The sequence below is a fragment of the Somniosus microcephalus genome, chromosome 5 (genome assembly GCF_052327205.1).
Source record: "Somniosus microcephalus isolate GS21.2 chromosome 5, FLI_Smic_1.0, whole genome shotgun sequence".
Taxonomy (NCBI): domain Eukaryota; kingdom Metazoa; phylum Chordata; class Chondrichthyes; order Squaliformes; family Somniosidae; genus Somniosus; species Somniosus microcephalus.
Genome location: NC_140991.1, coordinates 147,311,225 through 147,334,552, shown reverse-complemented (window position 1 = coordinate 147,334,552; position 23,328 = coordinate 147,311,225). Strand labels below are relative to the sequence as shown.

Genomic DNA, 23,328 nt, shown 5'->3' with positions numbered 1-23,328 from the left:
GGAGATAGAGAGGGGGAGGGAGGGGGAGAGAGAGAGGGGGAGAGAGAGAGGGTGAGGCAGTGGGAGAGAGAGGGGGAGAGGGGAGGGGGAGAGGAGAGGGGGCAGAGGGGAGAGGGGAGGGGGGAGAGGGCAGGGGGGAGAGGGGAGAGGGGAGGGGGAGGGGGGAGAGGGGAGGGGGGAGAGGGGAGAGGGAGGGGGAAGAGGGGAGGGGGGATGAGAGAGAGACAGAGGGAAGGAGAGGGAGAGGGCGAGTCCCCGGCCCGCGGTCGCAAATGGGACCGGGCGTGAGCCGGCTTGAGGCTGTGAGAGAGGGCCGGGCCCGGTTGCCGGGGTAACCCTTCCCCACACTTCCTGCCATCCCTAGCCCCACCCCCCGCCCTCCCGAGCCCTGCCCTCCCGAGCACCGGCCAGCCCCGCCCTCCCGAGCACCGGCGCCCCCCTGCCCTCCCGAGCATCGGCCCCCCGCCCGAGCCGGCTTCAAGACCGCTGATTGCGGCTGGGCCTGCGCGCCGCACAGGAAGAGAGAGAGAGAGAGACACCGCCGCTCAACGGAGCGGGCTCTGTGGGTGTGGGGGAGAAGCAGAAGCATCAATATCAGCTTCTAGTCTTTGGCACCAGTCACTCACCGCAGCTTCCAGTCATTGGCAGCAGTCTCTTCGTTTATAGAAAACCCTCCGCCCTCCCGAGCCCCGGGACGGGGCCTGAGCAGGCTTTAGACCGCCGATTGCAGCTGGGCCTGCGGCCTAGTAGAGGGGGGGAAAGCCCGAGTCCCCGGGCAGCAAAATAAGAGGGTGAAAGATAGGAAAATGAATCAGCTTACAAAAAGTCTTTAGAAATTAATTTACTTCTTTTTTTAACTATTTAATTGTGTACAGAAAGTGGGAAAAAAAATCAACTTAGGAATCAAGATGGCGGCCACTCACCTCAGCTCAGAAGGATTAGGCCCGCCCACACACGCACCGATTGGTCAACCGTCAGGTCACTGAACTGTAGGATTGGTCAATCATCACGTCACTCAACTCTAGGATGGCCCGTCCACACACGCAATGAACCCGCCCCTGTGACGCAGCGATTGGTCAACCGTCATGTCGCTCGACTGTACGATTGGTCAACCTTCATGTCACTCAATGCTAATGAGCGGATAATGAGTGGAATTTTGAACGTTTTTTGGATACCGTCTGAACAATTTTTGTCTGACCAAAAAGTAAATACGCTTATGACCATTCCAGAATCATAAGCTTTCTTTTGATATAACACATGTGTAGGTACACTCTATAACTTTTGAGTGTATAAAGTACATACAGACAGACAGACAGACAGACGGAAGGATATTTTATATATATACTAGCTGGAGTGCCCGGCGGTGCCAAGGGTTTTTTGAGGGCATGTTGTTGTTGGAAGAGAGAGAGAGAAAGACTGGGGGGAGAAGAGAGAGACTGAGGGGAGAAGAGAGAGACTGGGGGGAGAAGAGAGAGACTGGGGGGGGAGAGAGCGACTGGGGGGGAGAGACCGAAAGAGAGAGAGACTGGGGGGAAGAGAGAGAGAGAGACTGCTGGATTGAGTTCGGGATTAGCCTGGAGAGAGAGGGGGGGAAGGAACGCATCAGGCCTGGCCCTATCGACCCCTGCAAAGGAAGGAAGGAAGGAAGAAGGCGAGCTCTCCCTCCTTGTCCCACCCCCTAACTCTTTCCCTCCCTCCCCTCTCGCTCCCTGCCCCTCTCCTCACTCTCCCTCCCCCTCTCCTCTCCCTCCCTCCCCCTTTCCTCTCCCTCCCTGCCCCTTCCCTCACTCTCCCTCCCCCTCTCCCTCCCCCTCTCCTCACCCTCCCTCCCCCTCTCCTCACCCTCCCCCCCTCATCTCCCTCCCCTCTCCTCTCCCTCCCTGTCTCCCCCTCCCTCTCTCCCCTACCCTCCCTCTCCCTCCCCCCTCTCCCTCCCCCTCTCCTCTCCCTCCCTCTCTCCTCTCCCTCCCTCTCTCCTCTCCCTCCCTCTCTCCTCTCCCTCCCTGTCTCTCCCTCCCTGTCTCTCCTCTCCCTCCCTCTCTCCTCTCCCTCCCTCCCTCTCTCCTCTCCCTCCCTTTCTCCTCTCCCTCCCTACACCTCCGTGGATCAGCGCCTCAGGACCGGCCGGTGCGCGGCCTAGCGCGTGAGGCCCGGCCGGACTCACGTTAGCTCTCTCCCTCCCTCCCACTCTCCTCTCCTCTCCCTCCTCTCCTCTCCCTCCCCCCCCTCTCCTCTCCCTCCCCCTCCGTGGATCAGCGCCTCAGAGCCGGCCGGTGCATGACCTAGCGCGTGAGGCCTGGCCGGATCTCCCTCCCTCCCCCTCCGCGGATCAGCGCCTCAGAGCTGGCCGGCGCGTGACCTAGCGCGTGAGGCCCGGCCGGACTCTCCCCCCCTCCCTCCCCCTCCGCGGATCAGCGCCTCAGAGCTGGCCGGCGCGTGACCTAGCGCGTGAGGCCCGGCCGGACTCTCCCTCCCTCCCTCCCCCTCCGCGGATCAGTGCCTCAGAGCCGGCCGGTGCGCGGCCTAGCGCGTGAGGCCCGGCGGGACTCACCTTAGCTCAGGTCGCGCTCCGGGGGGGGGGGGGGGGAAGCCTGAGTCCCCTTTGGTAAAGGATTTTTTTTTTCTATTAAAACCAACTTTTTTTTTGCTGCAAATCTATATTTCAAAAGAAACACGCAGAAAGTGGGAAAAAGAAATGAATAGTTAGGAATCAAGATGGCGGCCACTCACCTCAGGGCAGAAGGATTAGGCCCACCCACACACGCAATGTGACGCAGCGATTGGTCAACCATTAGGTCACTCAACTGTAGGATTGGTCAACCATCATGTCACTCAATGCTATCCCCTGTAGGATGGCCCGCCCACACATGCAATGAACCTCCCCCCGTGATGCACCAATTGGTCAACCATCAGGTTAATCACCTGTACAATTTGTCAACCATCACGTTGTGGTAAACCACTTTTATCGTTCACTATCGTTACACTTTAGTTATCACTGTTATATCGTTACTCTATGGTTATCACTGTTCACACTGTTGTATCACTATACGAGGTCGCCTCTTGTCACGCTGCTATACCTGGGCTGACCACTGCTGACTCCGCCCATGACTCCACCTACCTGCCCAGGTATAAAGGTAGTCGACTGGCTGGCATTCCTCCTTGTTGTATCCGATCACCCATGAGGGTGGGCTCTGTTATTTAGCCAATAAAAACCTATAGTTACTTTCTTAACTTGTCGCTTTTCATCGGATGAATTGATAGGTATATCAATTTTATTGGCTAAATTTTAAAATGTCGACACCTGAGCAGTCAAACGACCAGCCAAGCGACCAGCCAGACGCCCAGCTACAACAGCCACAGCAGCCGGCCTGGCTGCGAGCCCTCAGACCACCGTACCTGGATCTAAACCCACAGGCAGCAAACTCAGCCCTCGACTTCGAACACTGGCTGAGCTGCTTCGAAGCCTACCTGGGAGAATCCGGTGTGCCTCAGAAATCCATGCTAAGAGTTCTGAACGCCCAAGTGAGCCCTAAAGTATTCGCACTCATCCGGGACCTTAAAGCATACGAGGACGCCATCAACCGGCTGAAAAGACAGTACCAAACCCCGGTAAATTCCATGTATGCCAGACACCTCCTGAGATCCCGCCCGCAACAGCCAGGCACTCGGCAGAGACTGTAACTTTAAAGCGGTAACGGCGGCAGAAAATACTGAAGACAATGTCCGCGATGCCTTCGTGAAAGGCCTGCGGCCCGACTACTCACGGCAAAGACTACTGGAAGCAAGGGACCTCGACCTGGACAAAGCTGCAGCCCTCGCTCTCTCTCTAGAGGTGGCCCATCGGGACCTCGAGGCATACTCAAGGTACTGTAACTCGCGGCCCTGGGACTTGGGACCGACCCCGACCGCGATACCCCCCGCAGCAACCCCCCTGGGACCTACCTCAGCGTCGGCGTCCCGGACCCGATCGAGACCGCCACCCCCGGTACCGGCTCCGACATCGGACCCCCGTGATCGGGCCGCCGGCTGCTTCTTCTGTGGCCAGGCGAAACACCCGAGGTCGCGCTGCCCAGCCAGGAACTCTACCTGCTCTAACTGCATGAAGAAAGGCCACTTCGCTAAGGCCTGCAGAGGTGGATCATCAAAGGCCAGCAGTGCCTCATGCGAGCTGTGGGGGCGGCCATCTTCCTTCAAGGCAACAGAGGCCAGCATCCCCACATGTGAGTCATGGGGCGGCCATCTTTGATACAGGCAACCGACACCAGCAGTGCCTCATGTGAGTTATGGGGGCAGCCATCTTCTCCGCCATTTTGTCCAACCTCGTGGGAGACGCCATTTTACCCACCACGCCCGACCGCCACCGTGCCTCAACCGCAGACTACAACAACTCGCTCAGCTATACACTAGCCTCCGTCACACTGGACCAGGCCCGCCCGCATCACCTGTCCAAGTCGATGATGGACATCAAAGTAAACGGCCACGCCACGACCTGCCTGTTCGACAGCGGAAGCACGGAGAGCTTCATCCACCCAGACACGGTGAGCCACTACTCCCTCCCTGTCCTGCCAACGCGCAACCGGATCTCGATGGCATCGCGGTCACACACCATAGACATCAGCGGCTACTGTGTTGTGACCCTGTCGGTTAAGGGTACGGAGTATAAAAATTTTAAACTCCTCGTCCTGCCCCAGCTATGCGCTGCCGTCCTACTAGGCCTAGACTTCCAATCCCACCTCCAAAGCGTCACGCTAGCATACGGCGGACCCCTCCCCCCACTCACAGTCGACAACCAGCAGATTTTAAATCGCCCACCGCGTAACACCTGCGGCCTATCCACCCTCAAGGTCCCGCCACCTTCCCTGTTCGCTAACCTCACCCCCGACTACAAACCCGTCGCTACCAAGAGCAGGCGGTACAGCGCCGGGGACAGAGCTTTCATTAGCTCTGAGGTGCAGCGTCTCCTGAAGGAGGGCATCATCGAGGGGAGCACCAGCCCCTGGCGTGCCCAGGTCGTGGTCGTTAAGACCGGCAATAAAAACCGCCTGGTCATCGACTACAGCCAGACCATAAACAGGTACACCCAGCTGGACGCATACCCCCTTCCCCGCATATCTGATATGGTCAATCAGATTGCGCAGTACCGGTTATTCTCCACCATCGACCTTAAGTCGGCCTATCACCAACTCCCTATCCGCCCTGATGCTGGCATTTATCTCATGAATTGTGTTGTTGTTGAAGTCTGTTCTCGGCAATATTGTGGAAACAGTGATTCTAGTGTTTGGAAATGTACTGCTTGCCTTCCTAATCACTGCTCTGAGCGATGTTGCTACCTCTTTCTGTTGGGCCTTTAGGTCATTTGTGCCCGTGTGTATTATTATGTGTTGGGGGGAGCCTAGTCGGGTTTTGGTCAGCCATCCCATGGCTCTGTCTGTTGTTGGGCACCAGATCTTTTCTACTTTACTTCTAGGGAAGAGCTTTTTCTCCCATAGAAATTTCCCAGTCTATGAGTATTACGATGTCAGCCTTGTTTGTGTTTACTGTCTGGTGGCTTTCGCCTGGACTCATAGTGTGTGCGTTCCTCTTGTGAGCGGCTCGCTTGTGGTTCCACGGTGGTGGGGGAAGATTGAGATTCAGTATGCTGGTCGGTCTGTGTGGCACCCCTTGTATTGTGTGTCTGCTGCTGTTGTTCCATGTGGGAGTGCAGCCGTTCCGTCGGGCTCTGTCTTGTCTTATCTCTAGCCTCTGGTTGCTGGTCTAATGGTGTTATCTCTCCTCTATGGCTCTCTTCGTTTTCCTGCAGCTCTTTCACCCGATTCTCAAGTAGATTCACCTGGTTCTCAAGTAGATTCAGCTTTCTCTTGTATCTCTCCCTCTCTTGCTTTTGTTCGTGATTCATTTTAAGGAACTCCTCTCTAAGTTTAACCATCTCTATCTCTAATTGATTAAATTTATCTTTTAGTTGTATCTGGCTGTGTGATCCCGGGGTATGTGTCTGGTCGACCCTGGAAGGCTCACTCACTTCCTGGCTATGCTGCTCTTCTCTTGGTGAGCTGGAATTGGTAGGGGGACTATGTGTGGCTTCCTCCCTGGTAGTTATGCTGGGGTTTGTCAGTTGTATCATGTGGCTGTGGGTCCCCGGGGTTAGTGTCTGGTTTGAACTGTGTGGCTCGTTCACCTCCTGACCAGGCTGATTTCCTCCTGGTAAGTTGTCAATGTTGGGGGGAGTGCGGGTCGCTTTTCCCCTGTTAGCCACTCTGGGGCTGTTCCTTCCCCTCTCAGTTATTCCTTTCAGTGTCTTGAAGGCCGTTGCAAAGTTGTCGAGGTTGCCTTGCACTAATATTGTTCCGGTATTGTACATGTTGACAGTCGTGGTTGCCCTGTCTCCTGGTGTGTTAATTTTCATTTTGGACCCATTAGCGGTTTTTTCTAGCTTAACCCTGGTATAGTGTGATTTTATTGCTGTGATCCAAGCCGCTGGCTGATCTAAGTAGAAAATGAGGTTACATTTTGTCCCAGTGTTGTACCAGTCAGCAAAAAGAGTTTCTGGTTTTTCTCTCATCTGCTCATGCTTGATCGATTTTATAGCATTTTTTGTGGTGTTGGGGGGAATCTGGAAGCGGTTGCTCTCAGTGTCCCTCGGGGGCTGTTGTGGCTCTTCTGATTCGCTCATTATTGGTAGTGTAGAGAAAGTATTGTTGATCTTAGAATAAGCTTTTCTGGGGCCCCGGGTTTGGTGTTTCCCTCTCCCTGTTCGCGGCCTTTCCCGGTCCCCCTCTCCGACCCCGTGGTCCCTGGGCCTCAGCTCCTGGGTTCACCCTTCCCAGGTCTGAGTCTGTGAGCCGCTGTTTCCCGGTGCCTCCGGGCTGTTCCCCTCCCCCCTCAGAGGTCTCTGGGCCTCTGTCTAGGCCTGGCTCCTCGGACCTTTCCCTGGCTTCAGTCTCCCTCCCTGGGCCCTGTACTCACAGTCTTGGTTGGGAGCCTTCTGGTTGCTCCCCTTCTCCTCAGAGGTCTCTGTGCCTGATGGCCTGGCTCCTCAGGCCTTTCCCTTGCTTTCTATCTCACCTCGGCTGTGCCTCGTTCCCGTTTGGGTGCTGGATTGCTGGACTGCGGCTCGAGTCCCCTCGGCTGTGCCCCGTTCTCGATCGGGTGCTGGATTGCTGGGCTGCGGCCCGAGTCACCTCGGCTGTGCCGTGCTGGATTGCTGGGCTGCGGCCCGAGTCCCCTCGGCTGTGCCGGTTGCTGGATTGCTGGGCTGCGGCCCGAGTCCCCTCGGCTGTGCCGGTTGCTGGATTGCTGGGCTGCGGCCCGAGTCACCTCGGCTGTGCCGGTTGCTGGATTGCTGGGCTGCGGCCCGAGTCCCCTCGGCTGTGCCGGTTGCTGGATTGCTGGGCTGCGGCCCGAGTCACCTCGGCTGTGCCGGGTGCTGGATTGCTGGGCTGCGGCCTGAGTCACCTCGCCTCCTCGAATCGCTTTGCCTCGGTCCCGATGCTGCCGATTCAACTGCTGCTGCTGAGGCCCCGTGTGGCTGCTGTTCGGGTTCTTCTATGGTTTGTGTAATTCTTCTCTTATTTCTTTTTGCTTTGGCTTTTTTCCTTTATTTTTTCTCTATTTTCCTCTGGTTTTTTATTCTTTGGTAGTCTTTTTGGCGGTCTTTTCCTTCCTTACTTTATCTAGACTAATCTAAACTTAAACTAAACCCATCTCTCTCTCCCCCCATCTCTCTCTCCCCCATCTCTCTCTCTCTCCCCCCATCTCTCTCTCTCTCCCCCCATCTCTCTCTCTCCCCCCCATCTCTCCCTCTCTCCCCCCATCTCTCTCTCCCCCCCATCTCTCTCTCTCCCCCACCCCCATCTCTCTCTCTCCCACCGCCTCTCTCTCTCTACTCCCAACAACAACATGCCCTCAAAAAACCCTCGGCACCGCCGGGCACTCCAGCTAGTCACTTATATTCGGAGTGACAATCACTAACTTTGCTTTAAAATAATGTGATGTATAAATGTGTTTGCAATTTGTCTCATCTCAGATCTCCACTTCTAATATTTCCCAATGTTGACCGCTTTGCATCCCTCAGTCTGTCCTGCAACTCCACTGTCAGCAGCCACTGCCTTCCCAGAGCCCCGATCAAAGTGAAGAGGCGGGGTCGAGAGGTTCTGCTGAAACGTCAGGCGTCACGTGAACAAACACTACGCCCGCGGGGAAGGGGTGGGAGTAAGAGGACCGCGCATGCGCTGTAAAGCCAGCTCGGTTCGTCTTTCCGGATGAAGCCGGCGTTAACGCTCGAGGTGCCGGCTGGGTGAGTATCGGGGCTTCGGCCTGCGGCTGGTAGTAGGCACCAATTACCCAGTGTAGGTGGAGGGAATTGGTCTGAGTGAGGCCTTTTACGTGCAGCAAGTGGCCGGCGCTGGCTCGTTCAGGCCCGACGGACAGAAAGAAAGCTGCGTCGGTCGGGCCGCGAAACCAGCCGGCCTTGGGCCCCGGTCCGGCAGCCGAGTGCCGGGCAGGGGAATGAAGAGGCGGCTGAGTGCTGAAGTTTAAGCGGCAATCAGCGCCTGGTGGGCTCGAGGCCTGTGGCTCCGCTCCGGGGAGTCGGGTCGGGTTGGGTGGGGGTTGGGTACTTCCAGTTGGCAGAGATCGCAGTGACACATGAATGGCGCGTGTCAATCATCATAGGCAGGGGCGGGGCTTAGTGTTTCTGACCCCCACCCCCAGCATTTATGTTGGACGCCCCAACTCCTGCTAAATAACAACAACAGCATGTATTTATATAGTGCTTTTAACGTAGCAAAACGTCCCAAGGCCTTTCACAGGAGTACTGCAAGACAAAAAAAATTGACACCGAGCCACTTAATTGTTGCCTGCCCGGTGCCAGGGTTAAGGACATCTCCTCTGGGCTGGAGAGAAACTTGGAGTGGGAGTGGGAGGGGGAGGATCCAGTTGTCGTGGTCCATGTTGGTACCAACGACATAGATAGGACAAGGAAGGAGGTTCTGCTGAGGGAGTTTGAGCAGCTAGGGGCCAAATTAAAAAGCAGAACCACAAGGGTAATCTCTGGATTATTGCCTGAGCCACGAGCGAATTTGGCTAGGACAAATAAAATTAGAGAGTTAAATGCGTGGCTCAAAGACTGGTGTGGGAGAAATGGGTTTTGCTTCCTGGGACACTGGCACCAGTACTGGGGCAGGAGGGAGCTGTTCCGTTGGGACGGGCTTCACTTGGCCAGTGCTGGGACGAGAGTCCTGGCGGATCATATAACTAGGGCTGTAGAGAGGGCTTTAAACTAACTAGTGGGGGGGAGGTTCTTAGAGAGCAAATAATAAAAATGACAACAGAGAAGGTCATAGACTTAGGTAGCAGTGGGGAAATTAAAAACCAGAGTGTATCAGGAAGGGGCAGAAGGTATGGAGTAAAAGGTAAAGTAATAAAAAGGGCAAAAGCAGGAACTAAGTGTCACAAAACATATTTGAAAGTTCTCTATCTGAATGCACGTAGCATTCGTAACAAAATAAGACGAGTTAATGGCACAAATAACTATATGGGTATGATCTTGTGGCCATTACAGAAACATGGCTGCAGGGTGACAATGCCTGGGAATTAAACATACCAGGTTATTTAACGATCAGGAAGGACAGGCAGGAAGGAAGGGGAGGTGGGGTGGCTATGTTAATAAAGGAAGGAATCACTGTAATACAGAGAAATGATATTGGGTCAAAAGATCAGGATAATGAAACAGTTTGGGTGGAGATAAGGAATAATAAGGGGGAAAAAACACTAGTGGGTGTAGTCTATAGGCCTCCGAACAGTGGCAACTCTGTTGGACGGAGTATCAATCAGGAAATAGTTGAGGCTTGTAATAAGGGAACATCTATAATTATGGGGGATTTTAACTATCATATTAATTGGACAAATCAAATTGGGCAGGGCTGCCTTCAGGATGAGTTCATTGAGTGTATTAGGGATGGGTTTCTTGAGCAGTATGCAACTGAACCGACCAGGGGGCAAGCAACCTTAGATCTGGTCCTGTGTAACGAGACGGGATTAATTAAAAATGTCCTAGTAAAGGATCCCCTTGGAATGAGTGACCATAACATGGTTGAATTCCATATTCAATTAGAGGGTGAGAAGGTTAGATCTCAAACAAGCGTGCTAAGCTTGAATAAAGGAGACTATGAAGGTATGAGAGTGGAATTGAGTAGAGTGGATTGGGAAAATAGATTAAAGGGTAAGACGATACATGATCAGTGGTGTACATTTAAGGAGTTATTTTACAACTTCCAAAAAATATATATTCCACTGAGAAGAAAAGGGTGTAAAGGAAAAGACAGCCATCCGTGGCTAAGTAAAGAAATTAAGGATAGTATTCGACTAAAAACAAGGGCATATAAGGTAGCCAAATCTAGTGGGAGGATAGAGGATTGGGAAAACTTTAAAAGACAGCAAAAAATAACAAAAAGATTGATTAAGAAAGGGAAGATAGATTATGAAAGTAAATTAGCAAAAAATATAAAAACAGATAGTAAGAGTTTTTATAGTTATATAAAAAGAAAAAGGGTGGCTAAAGTAAATGTTGGTCCCTTAGAGGATGAGACCGGGAAATTAATGGTGGGAAATATGGAAATGGCAAAAACACTGAATGAATATTTTACATCAGTCTTTACAGTAGAAGACACTAAGAATATCCCAACACTAGACAAACAGGGGGCTAAAGGGGGGGAGGAGCTAAACATGGTCAAAATCACTAAGGAAGTGGTACTCGGTAAAATAATGGGACTCGAGGCAGATAAATCACCTGGACCTGATGGCTTACATCCTAGGGTCTTGAGGGAAGTGGCGGTAGGGATTGTGGATGTATTGGTAATAATTTTCCAAAACTCCCTGGACTCTGCAAAGGTCCCGGCAGACTGGAAAACTGCTAATGTAACACCCTTATTTAAAAAGGGCAGTAGACAGAAGGCTGGAAACTATAGACCGGTTAGCCTAACATCTGTGGTAGGTAAAATTTTGGAGTCCATTATTAAGGAGACAGTAACAGGACATTTGGATAATAATTTAATAGGACAAAGTCAGCATGGTTTTATGAAGGGGAAGTCATGTTTGACAAATTTGCTGGAGTTCTTTGAGGAAGTAACGTATAGGGTGGATAAAGGGGAACCACTGGACGTAGTGTATTTAGACTTCCAAAAGGCATTTGACAAGGTGCCACACAAAAGATTATTGCTTAAGATAAATAATCACGGGATTGGGGGTAATATTCTGGCATGGATAGAGGATTGGCTATCTAACAGAAGGCAGAGAGTTGGGATAAATGGTTCATTCTCGGACTGGCAATCAGTAACTAGTGGTGTTCCGCAGGGGTCAGTGCTGGGTCCCCAACTCTTTACAATCTATATTAACGATTTGGAGGAGGGGACCGAGTGTAACATATCAAAGTTTGCAGATGATACTAAGATGGGAGGGAAAGTAGTGAGTGAGGAGGACATAAAAAACCTGCAAGGGGACATCGACAGGCTAAGTAAGTGGGCAGAGATTTGGCAGATGGAATACAATACTGGAAAGTGTGAGGTTATGCACTTTGGCAGGAAAAATCGTAGAGCAAGTTATTATCTTAATGGCAAGAAACTGGAAAGTACTGCAGTACAAAGGGATCTGGGGGTCCTGGTGCACGAAACTCAAAAGGTTAGTATGCAGGTGCAGCAAGTGATTAAGAAGGCCAATGGAATGTTGGCTTTCATTGCTAGGGGGATAGAATATAAAAATAGGGAGGTATTGCTTCAGTTGTACAAGGTATTGGTGAGACCGCACCTGGAATACTGCGTACAGTTTTGGTGTCCATACTTAAGAAAGGACATACTTGCTCTCGAGTCAGTACAAAGAAGGTTCACTTGGTTAATCCCGGGGATGAGGGGATGGACATATGAGGAGAGGTTGAGTAGATTGGGACTCTACTCATTGGAGTTCAGAAGAATGAGAGGCGATCTTATTGAAACATATAAGATTGTGAAGGGGTTGGATCGGGTGGATGCGGGGAAGATGTTCCCGATGATGGGTGAAACTAGAACTAGGGGGCATAGTCTTAGAATAAGGGGCTGCTCTTTCAAAACTGAGATGAGGAGGAACTACTTCACTCAGAGGGTGGTAGGTCCATGGAATATGCTGCCCCAAAAAGCTGTAGAAGCTACATCATTACATAAATTTAAAACAGAAATAGACAGTTTCCTAGAAGTAAAGGGAATTAAGGGTTACGGGGAGCGGGCAGGAATTTGGACATGAGTCTAGGTTCGGATCGGTCATGGCCCTGTGGGTAGCGGAGCGGGCCCAGGGGCCGTGTAGCCTGATCCTGCTCCTATTTCGTGTGTCTTATTCTGTTAGATTCAGGAGATGGTTCTGTGGTAGTGGATTGGCGGTTAGGATCAGATCAGCCATGATCTTATTGAATGGCGGAGCAGGCTCGAGGGGCCGATTGGCCTACTCCTGCTCCTATTTCTTATGTTCTTAAGGAGAAATTAGGACAGATGATCAAAAGCTTGGTCAAAGAGGTAGGTTTTAAGGAGTGTCTTAAAGGAGGGTAGCGAGACGGAGAGGTTTCGGGGGGAGTTCCAGAGCTTATGGCCTAGGCAACCAAAGGCAAGGCCACCATGGTTGAGCGATTATAATCAGGGATGCTCAAAAGGGCAGATATGAGGAGTGCAGATATCTGGGGGGGGGGTTGGGGTGTTGGTTGTGGGGCTGGAGGAGATTAGAGATAGGGAGGGGTGAGGCCATGGAGGGATTTGAAAACCAGGATAAACATTTTGAAATAGAGGTGCTGCTTAACCGGGAGCCAGTGTAGGTCAGCGAGCACGGGTGATTGGCGAACAGGACTTGGTCCGAGTTAGGACACGGGCAGCCAAGTTTTGGATGACCTCCAGTTTACGTAGGGTAGAACATGGGAGGCCAACCAGCAGTGCGTTGGAATGGTCAAGTCTAGAGGTAACAAAGGCATGGACGAGAGTTTCAGCAGTGGTTGAGCTGAGGCAAGGGCGGAGATGGGCGATGTTATGGAGATGGAAATTGCCGGTCTTAATTATGCTGCAGTTATGTGGTCGGAAGCTCATCTTGGGATCAAATATGACACCAAGGTTGCGAACAGTGTGGTTCAGCCTCAGACAGATGTTAGGGAGAGGGTGGAGTCAATGGCTAGGGAACGGACTTTGTGGCGGGAACCGAAATCAATGACTTCGGTCTTCACCAATATTTAATTGGAGAAAATTTCTGCTCATCCAGAGCTGGATGTCTGACAATTTAGAGACCGTGGAGGGGTCTAGAGAAGTGGTGGTGAGGTAGAGCTGGGTGTCGTAAGCGTACATGTGGAAACTGACGCTGTGTTTTTTGGATGATGTCACCAAGGGGCAGCATGTAGATGAGAAATAGGAGGGGGCCAAGGATAGATCCTGGGGGGGTCAGCAGAGGCAACGATGTGGGAGCAGGAAGAGAAGCCATTGCAGATGATTCTCTGGCTACGATTAGATAGATAAGAATGGAACCAGGCGAGCAGTCCCACCCAGCTGGACTACGGTGGAGAGGCGTTGGAGTGGTCAGCTGTGTCGAAGGCTGCAGACAGGTCAATAGTTTATCTTTGTCACAGCAAAAGATGTCATTTGTGACTTTGAGAGCCGTTTCGGTACTGTGGCGGGGTGGAAACCGGATTGGAGGGATTCAAACAAGAAGTTGCAGGAAAGATGGGCACGGATTTGGGAGGCGACAACACGTTCAGGGACTTTGGAGAGGAAAGGGAGGTTGGCGTTGGGGCGGTAGATTGCAAGGACTGAGGGGTCAAGGGTTTTTTTTTTTTGAAGAGAGGGGTGATAACGGCAGATTTGATGTAGAGGGGTACCAGAGGAGAGAGAACGGTTAACAATGTCACCTAACGTGGGAGCCAGAAAAGGAAGTTGGGTAGTCAGCAATTTAGTGGGAGCAGGAAGTGGGTCTCGTGGACAAGATGCGCACAGAGAGGTCATGAGTGGAGATCAGAGAGAAACTGGAGAAAGATGCGAGTTCAGCGCTAGGGCATGGGGGAACCTTGGAGAAAGTTTGACCCGGTGGACATAGGGACGGAAGGGAAGTGGCAGAGGCAGCTGAACAGATGGCCTCAATATTAGAGACAAAGAAGTCCATTAGCTCTTCACACTTACTGTTGGAGGTGAGGGTGAAGGAGACAGGGGAGAGGGCTTTAAGAAGACAGTTAGCAGTAGAGGATAGAAGCTGGGGTTTGTCTTTGCATTCCAGAATGATTCTGTAATAGTGAGCAATTTTGGCAGACGAGAGCAGGACCCAATAGTGCTTTGAGGTCCAGCCAGATCTGGCTGTGAATGGCTAAACCAGTTGGGCAGATATGAAAAGGTATATTGAGGGTTCACTATCTACTTTGGATTTCAGCTGTTACTGAAGCTCTGTACCTCTAACTGGTGAAATCACCATGGGATGGGATGGGATGTGTACCTGTGCTGTGGTCAGGAGGATGATGGCGAAGCATTCAAATATTTTATTGTCAGCGTGTTGCTCACAACGCTGCCTCAGAGTAGCTCTTGCTACCTGTTGTCTGTCAATCCAAGGTTCAAACCCACTCTTATCTGTTGTCTAACGATCACCTCGTGGCTATCTTCCTTGATGGGCGGAATCTCTCTCAAGTTGAAGTTGCGCCAAAGTGAATCCTGGGGGTGGAAGTTACAGTCTAAGTCCTCTCTGGCAGACTCCGTGATTGAATATCTGAACCAGGCAGGTTTGCAGTGCATGCTAACAGTAACTGCACTTCAAAACTATGGGGATATCCTGAAGAACCGATAAGGTGCAAGTTTACTCATTCTTACTCCAGGGCATGCTTATGTGACCACCCACTCTGGCTCTCAAGTAGAAACTGGAGGGAAAGTCCTGTCGCTGGGGGGGGAGTTGACTGGGATTCTTCCCACTTGGCTCCAGATGACCCTGCAACTGGATAATGTGGCCCTAGCTGGCCAAGCAGCGTCTAGCTTACCAGTAGACTGTATTGGTAAACTATGCAGTTTTAACTGATTCACCCAGCAGTATCCCTATGTATACCACTGTGTAAGCCGTAGCTCCATTAGCCTACACCTAAGCTCTCTGGACTTAAGTGGGGTGTGCACTTATGATGTGAGTGCACGCTGTAGCGAGCAAACAGAAATTCTATATGTTTAGACCTTTCAGTAGCTTGGTTTGTGATCTTAAAAACAGTGGGTTTTCACCTGTCTCAGATACCTGGCAGATCAACAGGAAAAAATTGGATTAAACTCAGTTAACTTTGTAAAACTAATTGAGCAGGATCATGCAGATCTGCATTCGATATAACTACTGCACAAAAAGTGAAACATTATTGCATTTGGGGATAGGAAGTATATGTTTTGTAGTTAGATCTCTAGGGTATCTAAAATTAATGCTTTTTCTCCAGTGTTACACATAACACCAACCTTTATGTATATGCAGGTAAAGTGCTTGAACTCCTTAACCAAATTCATCTGAACTTGCAGAATTAGTTTGCCTTAATGGCCAGGCACTCTGTGTGGGAGGCTGCCCAGTCTGGTGCGATTAAAGTAGATTCTTCAGGTATAAATTTAAGTATGACAGCCATTTCTCTTGAAAGACGATGGTGTAAATGCCAAAGCAGTTCAGTTATTTTCCAATGCTGCAACAACGTGAGTGGCTAAAGAGTCCAATTCTCGAGTGACTGTTCTTACCGCAGGTGGTCAGAGGTAAGTCGTGAGGTCAGATGATGAAGCTCGTGCGGTATTGACTCTTGAAACCTGATGTGCTCTTCTCTTTCCTCTCAGCCACCTCCCTTCAGCCTCTTTGGCTCCTTGATGCAGTCGTCCAGTTTTGCCTGTTGCTAGCCACATCTTCCAAGCTTGTGGTATGGATGTTTTAAAAAAAAAATAAAATAAAAAAAAATTCAAATCCCTCTGGAAAACATCTTTGAACCAAAGCTTAGATCAGCCCAGTGGCCTTGAAGCATCGGCAAGTTCTCTATACAAAAGATCCTTTGGAACATGCCCATTTTCCATCCGATACCAATGACCAAGCTGCTGAAGAGACACGGGGGGGATTTTATCCCAAAAAAACGGGTGGGTTGGGGTCAGATGGGAAGTTAGTGTTAAAAATCTAAATCCTGACCAGAACCCGCCTCCACCCCCACCCCCAACTTCCGGTTTTACCGGAGGCAGGATGGTGGGGGGCCAGGCAGGTAACCTGATCCCAGGAGGTGGGTCATCCATTCAAAATATTATAATGAGGCTGGCGTGCCTCAGATTTAACAACCATTTTAAATTTAACTGCGGCTGGTCGGATTTTGCAGGCCCCATGAAACCCACCAGCTAAAGTAAAGCGAGGACTGCTGGATCCAGGAAATAAGTGCCTTTACACTTACCTCCTGGATCCAGCGTCCCTGCCTATCCCACCCCCTGCGATCGGAGGCCCCCTCCTCCCAGGCCTCCGATTACCCACCACCCATATGCTCCTCCGGCACCCACGCGATCAGCTGCCCCAGGCCCTCTGATGTGCTCCCGGTGCGCCCCCCAGCCCTCCGATGATGCTCCTGGCGCAGCCCCTCTCCTCCGGCCCCCACACAATCCCTCCCTCCTCTCCGCGGCATAGTGCCACAGGCCTACCTACCTGCAGCCAACCTCTCCATGTGTGGCTGTGGGTGGGAAACAGGTTTCCAATGCAAATCAGGCTCGCCATTAAATTCAGCAGGGCCTGCGGGAAACCTGTTCTCCCGGGTTTCCTGACCACTTCCGAGCCGCCTCTCCCCCACCCCCCGCCACCCGCCGCTTCCAACCTGCCAAAGTATTAAAACTGAGGCCTTTATGTTTGAGAAGAGTTATTAGACTTCCTGTTTCAGTGTTGAGGGATTTGAGTGGGGCAGTCCTCTTGACTGAAGCACTTATTGCCTTCCTTATTCCATCATACTGACCTTGTAGGTTTCCATTTTCAAAGCACGTTTGCTTCTTCTTGTACAAATAATATGATTGAACTCATTACCTTGCTGTTCATTGCAATTTGCATTTAGCCACTTTGACATTAGAACATGTCTCGGAGAGGGCTTCATTCTGCGGTAGTCATACTTTGCGTTTTACTTTATAACGCAAACCATTTCCTCAGTATGGTTCCACCGATTTTAATCCCCCTTCCTGGTCACTTTCTCGGGCTGAAACAGTCTCTTTGCGACCCTGGCGTCCTATTTGACCCTGAGCTGAGCTTCCGTCCCCAGATCCTCTCCATAGAAACATAGAAGATAGGTGCAGGAGTAGGCCATTCGACCCCTCGAGCCTGCTCCGCCATTCAATGTGATCATGGCTGATCATCCAAATTCAGTACCCTGTCCCTGCTTTCTCCCCATATCCCTTGATCCCCATAGCCTTAAGAAATATATCTAACTCTTTCTTGAATATATTTAATGAATTGGCCTCAACTGTCTTCTGTGGTAGAAAATTCCACAGGTTCACCACTCTGGGTGAAGAAATTCCTCCTCATCTCTGTCCTAAATGGCTTACCCCTTATCTTTAGACTGTGACCCCTGGTTCTGGACTCCCCGGCCATCGGGAACAGCCTTCCTGCATCTAGTCCTGTTAGAATTTTATAAGTTTCAATGAGATCCCCCTCATTCTTCTAAACTCTAGTGAATATAAGCCTAATCGACCCAATCTCTCTTCATACGTCATTCCTGCCATCCCAGGTATCAGTCTGGTGAATCTTCGCTGCACTCTCTCCATGGCAAGAACATCCTTCCTCAGATAAGGTGACCAAAACTGCACACAATACTGAAGGTGTGGTCTCACCAAGGCCCTGTACAACTGCAGCAAGACATCCTTGCTCCTGTACTCGAATCCTCTCGCTATGAAGGCCAGCATACCATTTGCCTTCTTAACCGCCTGCTGCACCTGCATGCTTACCTTCAGCGACTGGTGCACAAGGACACCCAGGTCTTGTTGCACTTCCCCTTTTCCCAATCTATTGCCGTTCAGATAATAACCTGCCGCCTTGTTTTTGCCACCAAAGTGGATAACCTCGCATTTATCCACATTATACCGCATCTGCCCAATCGCCCAACCTGTCCAAATTGTACTGGAGTTTCTCTGCATCCTCCTCACAGCACACACGCCCACCCAGCTTTGTGTCCTCTGCAAACTTGGAGATATTACATCTAATTCCCTCATCTAGATCATTAATATATATTGTGAATAACTGGGGTCCTAGCACCGATCCCTGCGGTACCCCACTAGTTACTGCCTTCCACTCGGGAAAAAGACCCGTTTATTCCAACTCTTTGCTTCCTGTCTGCCAACCAGTTTTCTGTCCAAGTCAGTACCTTACCCCCAATCCCGTGTGCTTTAACTTTGCACGCTAATCTCTTATGCGGGACCTTATCAAAAGCCTTCTGAAAGTCCAAATACACCACATCCACTGGTTCTCCCTTATCTATTCTACCAGTTACATCCTCAAAAAATTCCACTAGATTAATCAAGCATGATTTACCTTTTGTAAATCCATGTTTACTTTGTCTGATCCTGTCACTGTTTTCCAAGTGCTCTGCTATTACATCTTTTATAATGGGCTCTAGCATTTTCCCCACTACCGATGTCAGGCTTACCGGTCTATAATTCGCCGTTTTCTCTCTACCGCCTTTTTTAAATACAGTAGTGGGGTTACATTAGCTATATTCCAATCCATGGGAACTGTTCCAGAGTCTATAGAATTTTGGAAGATGACCAGCAATGCATCTACTATTTCTAGGGCCACTTCCTTAAGTACCCGAGGATGTAGATTATTAGGCCCTGGGGATTTATCGGCCTTCAATCCCCGTCAATTTCCCTAACACCCTTTCCCTACAAATACTGATTTCATTCAGTTCCTCCCTCTCATTAGACCCTATGTTCCCCGACATCTCTGGAAGGTTATTTGTGTCCTCCTTTGTGAAGACAGAACCAAAGTTTGTATTTAATTGGTCAGCCATTTCTTTGTTCCCTATTATAAATTCCCCTGATTCTGACTGCAAGGGACCTACGCTTGACTTTACCAATCTTTTTCTCTTCACATATCTGTAGAAGCTTTTACAGTCAGTTTTTATGTTCCCTGAAAGCTTACTCTCATAATCTATTTTCCCCCTCTTAATGAATCCCTTTGTCCTCCTTTGCTGAATCCTAAACTGCTCCGAATCCTAAACTGCTCCCAATCCTCAGGTTTGCTGCTTTTTCTGGCCAATTTATATGTCCTCTCCTTGGATGTTATGCTATCGCTAATTTCCCTTGTTAGCCAATGTCGAGTCACCTTTTTTGTTTTATTTTTATGCCAAACAGGGATGAACAAATTCTAATTCATGCGATCTTTAAATGTTTGCCATTGCCTATTCACCGTCAACCCTTCAAGTAACATTCCCCAATCCCCATCCGAGCCAACTCACGCCTCATACCATCGTAGTTTCCTTTATTTAAATTCAGTTCCCAAGTCTCTGAATCAACTACTTCATTCTCCATCTTAATGAAGAATTCTATCATATTATGATCGCTCCTCCCCAAGGGGCCTTGCGCAACAAGATTGCTAATTAATCCTTTCTCATTACATAATACCCAGTCTAAGGTGGATTGATCTCTAGTTGGTTCTTTGACATATTGGTCCAAGAAACCATCCCGTATACACTCTAGGAATTCCTCTTCCACAGTATCCTGTGCCGTCACCATTGACCAATCCTACAGTTCAGTCGCCTGATGGTTGGCCAATCGCTGTGTCTGTAGGCGGGGCTAATGCTTTTCAACTCGGGCATCGGGCAGCCATTGCTTCACTACTTCCAGCTCAAAATCTGCTAATCCAGCTTTGAAAAAGTTAGTATCTCTTTTAAAAATAACATAAAACGTTTTTGGTAAATGTTATAAGTACTTTCACTTTCACCTTTGAAGGTATTAAAAGGTACAAATGTTGCCCGGCAGCAGATACACAGAGACAGGGCCCGAAAGCCTGGGACTCCATTTAAAATGTTGCCCGGCAGCAGATTCACAGAGGGACACAGAGACAGTCCCGAAAGCCTGGGACTCGATTTAAACCGCCCGGCCCACCAGCTAGTTGTTACTAATTTGGTTAGACCAATCTATATGTAGGTTAAAGTCACCCATGGTAACTGCTGTGCCCTTATTGCACGCATCTCTAATTTCCCATTTAATGCCATCCCCAACCTCAACATTACTGTTTGGGGGTCTGTATACAACTCCCACTAACATTTTCTGCCCCATGGTATTTCTCAGCTCTACCCATACAGATTCCACATCATCAGAGATAATATCCTTCCTTACTATTGTGTTAATCTCTTTAACCAGCCATGCTACCCCGCCGCCTTTTCCTTTTTGCCTGTCCTTCCTGAATATTGAATACCCCTGGATGTTGAATTCCCAGCCTTGGTCACCCTGGAGCCATGTCTCCGTAATCCCAATTATATCATACTGTTTACATCTATTTGTGCAGCTAATTCATCCACCTTATTACGAATGCTCCCTCACAAAGACTGCCTGCTGAAACCCTCATCCATGCTTATGTTAACTCCAGACTTGGCTATTCCAATGCTCTCCTGGCCGTCCTCCCATCTCTGCATAAACTTGAGCTCATCCAAAACTCTGCTGCCCATATCCTAACTTGAACGAAGTCTTGTTCACCTTTCATCCTGTGCTCACTGACCTACATTGGCTCCCTGTTCAGCAACGCCTCAATTTTAAAATTCTCATCCTTCAAATACCTCCATGGCCTTGTCTCTCCCTATCTCTCTAAGCTCCATCAGCCCTAAAGCCCTCCGAGAACTCTGCATTCCTCTGACTCTGGCCTCTTCTGAATCCCCACTTCCTTTGCCCCACCATTGGCACCTCCCTAAAGCGCTCCACCTTTCTCTGTTCCATTTAAAAGAAATGCTCCTTAAAATCTACCTCCGACCAAGCTTTTAGTCACATGTCCTAATATCTCCTACTTTGGCTTGGTGTCAATTTTTGTTTGATTACATTCCTGTGAAGTGCCATGGGATGTTTTACTATGTTAAAGCCACCATATAAATGCAATTTGCTGTTATGCAAATAATAGAGAGAGAAGATGAATTATGAGAGTAAGCTGGCAAGAAACATTGAAACAGATAGTAAGAGCTTCTACAGGTATATAAAAAGGAAGAGGGTAGCTAAAGTAAACGTTGGTCCCTTCGAGGATGAGACTGGGGAATTAAGAACGGGGAAATGGCAGAGACTCTGAACAAATATTTTGCATCTGTCTTCACTGTAGAAGACACTAACAACATCCCAATAATGGATAATCAAGGAGCCACAGGGAGTGGGGAACTAAAGACAATCGCTATCACTAAGGAAATAGTACTCGGTGAAATAATGGGACTAAAAGACGACCAGTCCCCTGGACCAGATGGCCTGCGTCCCAGGGTCTTAAAAGAAGTGGCTGTAGAGATAGTGGATGCATTGGTTGCAATATACCAAAATTCCCTGGACTCTGGAGAGGTTCCAGCGGATTGGAAAACTGCTAATGTAACACCCTATTTAAGAAAAGAGGGAGACAGAAAGCAGGAAACTATAGAGCAGTTAGCCTAACATCTGTCGTTGGGAAAATGCTGGAGTCCTTCATTAAGGAAGCAGTAGCGGGGCATTTAGAAAAACATACTGCAGTCAAACAGAGTCAGCATGGTTTTAGGAAAGGGAAATCATGTTTAACAAATTTGCTGGAGTTCTTTGAGGGTGTAACAAGCAGGGTGGACAAGGGTGAGCCAGTGGATGTGGTGTATTTGGATTTCCAGAAGGCATTCGATAAGGTGCCACATAAAAGGTTACTGCATCAGATAAGAGCTCACGGAGTTTGGGGTAATATATTAGCATGGATAGAGAATTGGCTAACTAACAGAAAGCAGATAGTCGGGATAAATGGGTCATTTTCTGGTTGGCAAACAGTAACTAGTGGGGTGCCACAGGGATCGGTGCTGGAGCCCCAACTATTTACAATCTACATTAATGACTTGGATGAAGGGATCGAGTGTAATGTAGCCAAGTTCGCAGATGATGCAAAGATGGGTGGGAAAGCAAGTTGTGCAGAGGACTCAAAGAATCTGCAAAGGGATATAGACAGGCTAGGTGAGTGGGCAAACATTTGGCAGATGGAGTATAATGTGGGAAAGTGCGAGGTTATCCACTTTGGCAGGAAAAATAAAAAAGCAAGCTATTATTTAAATGGAGAGATTACAAAATGCTACAGTTCAGAGGGACCTGGGGTGTCCTTGTGCATGAAACACAAAAAGTTAGCATGCAGGTACAGCAAGTAATCAAAAAGGCAAATGGAATGTTGGCCTTTATTTCAAGGGGGTTGGAGTATAAAAGCAGGGAAGTCCTGCTACAACTGTACAAGGTATTGGTGAGACCACACCTAGAGTACTGCATACAGTTTTGGTCTCCTTATTTAAGGAAGGATATACTTGCATTAGAGGCAGTTCAGAGACGATTCACTAGGTTAATTCCAGAGATGAGGGGTTGTCTTATGAAGAAAGGTTGAGCAGGCTGGGCCTATACTCACTGGAATTTAGAAGAATGAGAGGTGGTCTTATCGAAATATATAAGATACTGAGGGGGCTCGACAGGGTAGATGCAGAGAGGATGTTTCTCCTCATGGGAAAATCTAGAACTCAGGGGCACAGTCTCAGAATAAAGGGTCACCCTTTCAGAACTGAGATGAGGAGGAACTTCTCTCAGAGGGTTGTAAATTTGTGGAAATCTCTGCCCCAGAGAGCTGTGGAGGCTGGGTCATTGAATACATTTAAAGTGGAGACAGACAAATTTTTGCAAGATAAGAGAGTGAAGGGTTATGGGGAGCAGGCTGGGAAGTGGCTTTGAGCCCTAGATCAGCCATGATCTTATTGAATGGCGGAGCAGGCTCGAGGGGCCAAGTAGCCTATTCCTGCTCCTATTTCTTATGTTTTTACGCAGCAAGTCAGTCTTTATCTTGTACAGTTTTTTTTGCCATAAGCTGAAACTACATGGATATTAGTTCTGAGTGTGTTCCATGTGCCTCAGCATTCAGGCGAGGAGTATGAACTTAATCATATCAAAAGTGTGAAAAAAGGAAGCAAGTGTGACATGTAGGAAGTCCTGTGTCTAGTGTGAACTTCCTATGTGTTTTTTATTCGTCCCTGGGATGTGGACATCGCTGGCAAGGTCAGCATTTATTGCCCATCCCTAATTGCCTTTGAGAAGGTGGTGGTGAACCGTCGCCTTGAACCGCTGCAATCCGTGGGGTGATGGTACTCCCACAGTGCTGTTAAGAAGG

General features: G+C 49.5%; 1 protein-coding gene across 2 annotated transcripts in view; it reads left to right on the top strand.

Annotated features, from left to right (window-relative positions):
* The first annotated feature begins 8,186 nt into the window (after positions 1–8,186).
* mios (missing oocyte, meiosis regulator, homolog (Drosophila)) overlaps positions 8,187–23,328 on the top strand; it is a 66,263-nt gene continuing 51,121 nt past the window's right edge. For both annotated transcript variants that reach the window (XM_085988355.1, XM_085988354.1), the window contains exon 1: positions 8,187–8,293. The gene's annotated coding sequence lies outside the window, so the exon portion shown is untranslated. The remainder of the gene's footprint in view (positions 8,294–23,328) is intronic.